Source organism: Crocodylus porosus, unplaced genomic scaffold (assembly GCF_001723895.1).
Source record: "Crocodylus porosus isolate Cpor-Errol unplaced genomic scaffold, CroPor_comp1, whole genome shotgun sequence".
NCBI lineage: Eukaryota > Metazoa > Chordata > Crocodylia > Crocodylidae > Crocodylus > Crocodylus porosus.
This window is the reverse complement of record NW_017728886.1, coordinates 171,545,350-171,547,861: the sequence shown is the minus strand read 5'-3', so window position 1 is coordinate 171,547,861 and position 2,512 is coordinate 171,545,350. Positions and strand designations below refer to the sequence as shown.

Genomic DNA, 2,512 nt, shown 5'->3' with positions numbered 1-2,512 from the left:
TTGGATGCTTATCTTGCTGGGATCCTATGACCCCAGCTGACTTCCTGCCCTTTGGGCAGGGGGCTGGACTCAATGATCTCCCGAGGTCCCATCCAGCCCTAATGTCTATGAAATCTATGAAATCTTGTCATTAAATGAGCATGTAACCAGGCTGCGACTCCTAGCCACTGAGGGCAAACCAGCAGGGTAGCTAGGAACCCTGTCAGCTGATGGGGCTGTCAGACACAGGGGCACAAGATACACAACTATGGCCAGGAGACCCATCAGTTAACAGGGCTCCCAGCCACAGGAGCTTGCTACTTGCCAGTACAGGAGCCCAGGACTGACTCCAGGCTTCCCCTGCACTGGGAATAAGGTGTGACAGGATCTGATGCTGGATCCCCATCACTCTGCCTGCCATGCATGGAGCTCCAGCCTAGCTCGTTGCCAGTGGCAGGCACAAACACACCTGGGGTGAACTACAGGGAAGTGGCCAGGGCTGTGCTGCCATAAGAAGGGTTGGGCTCCTCACTTCTTCCCTGCCATCTGTCCTGAGACACGTGTGCATCTGCTAGCGGAAAAGAGCTGGACCATGGCTCTACGCACCCCAGTGAAGCTATTTTCAGCCCTAGCCCCCAAGCAGCTATATGCCACTGACAGCAGCAGACAAGGGGCTTTCCCAACCAGTTCCTGCCAGTGGCATGCAGCTGCCCAGGTGCCAGAGCCGGCTGCAGGCATCAGCAGCAGTAGTAAGCCCCATACAGCCCTGTAAAGCTACAGGTGGTATGAGCTGGCAAAGGGCTTTTCTAGCTCGCTGCTGCCACCTAGAAAACAAATGAGCACAAGCAGGGGCCAGTCCCTAGTAGATGCATGTTACTGGCTAAAAATTGATAACATTAGGGGAGTTTAAACCATACCTTAATTAATCAGTATTTACAGCCTAAAAAGGGGACAATATAATGAATTAAAACTTTTCATACCACAATGAAGACTGGACAGCTGAAGGCAGGACTGTCTAAGACCCTGTGCCTTGGGCTGGATCCAGAGCATGGATCTTGCAGGCTGTATCCAACCCAGAGCATGAGGAAGCAGCAGCAATGGCTGCCACCGCATGCCGTGTGCCACAACTGCACTTCCAGAGGTAGGGCAAGGGATCCCAGATCCTGCAGCAGGCCATGCCCCCCCAAACTTCTGGAAGCCCAGCAGGCCAGATGTGGCCCAAGGACTTTGTCTGACACCCTTGGCATAAGGAACTAATAATGAGATGCATTACTTACAATTCACCAGTTCATGTTTAGCCAAGTTACTAACAGGAATTTGATAGACTATACAAAGTCAGGTAAAAATCTCATTCCCAGCGGTAATAAAGAAATGTTCATACCACAAAACTGACCAACTAACTGTGTTGGCTGACATCACAATTTACACTAAAGACTGAATCACTAGTTTGTCACTCAGATGCAACAGTCTGGGATAGAGTTGAGAGAAGAGTGGGAAGCTAATACTGTACCTGCTCTGTCAGTCTTTGGCACAGCTTTCATAATTACTAAATTCAAATAAAAAAATATTCACAGTAGTTGCAGTTGTTGAAGCTCTTTAACTGCTCCAACAGAAACTTTGAATGGCTACAAACCAAAAAACCCCCACACAAACACAAATTAAAATATAAAATCTCCAATCACTGTACCTTTCATTTGATGAAAGAACATGCCTATCTGTTGTGGTCAATGTTAGCCAAGGAAACGTGGAAAACTTCAAACACTTTACTGCTTTATTTACTGTTAAAAAAATAGTAAAAGCTGAAAGGTGCACAGAACTGCAGTGTATTTTTCTTTATAAGAGTTAATGTTACAGCATCTCCCTCATTACTGAAATAGAATCTAATTATAAAATGTGTTTTAAGATTATCCATCTGGACAGCTGATGAGACTTTAGCAGAACAAGAGAAATTTAGGCTCCATCCATATTGGAAAACAAGTTTCAGTAGTTCAGGAATAAAAAAAAAATATTTTAGGAAAATGGCACAGCATTAGTGAAGCAGTATTTCCTTTGCTTCCAGTCTACACTAATCAGCTACCATCAACCTATAATCTTGCTCTTCTGCCAAAGCAAGTACATTCCAATACATTAAAATTCTGAGGAGAAAATACACAAATTATTTTTTTAATTCAGCTGGTGCCATCTTATCAGAATTGTAAAGCTATCTTTAAATTAATTTTTCAGTTAGTGTTGCATTCCCAATGAAGGCTAATAACTTGTTAAACAGTGATCTGCTAGTAGAAGTATGAAAAATTCAAGTTTAACTTGTAAAATTTGATTTTCATCTTGTCATAATATTGGAGGTAGCATTTAAAAAAAGGTAGACACTGAATTTTTCATTACATTATGGACTCTTTTTCAACATCCTAACCATCCTAGATGGTTAATAGAAGAAATGCTGTCAAAGTAGAATTTCTGCTATGCTTCCATATTTAAAACCTCTTACCGTCTTGCGGCACTACCAGATGAAAAGGGAAGAAGGAGGACCCGGGAA

At 43.7% G+C, this 2,512-nt stretch overlaps 1 protein-coding gene across 1 annotated transcript in view; it reads right to left on the bottom strand.

Moving 5' to 3' along the window:
• The window catches only part of LOC109316845 (rotatin-like), a 139,817-nt gene extending 138,067 nt beyond the window's left edge, over nt 1-1,750 (bottom strand). Inside the window, exon 1 of the mRNA XM_019545221.1 lies at nt 1,667-1,750. The gene's annotated coding sequence lies outside the window, so the exon portion shown is untranslated. The remainder of the gene's footprint in view (nt 1-1,666) is intronic.
• Between the last annotated feature and the right edge of the window lie 762 nt (nt 1,751-2,512).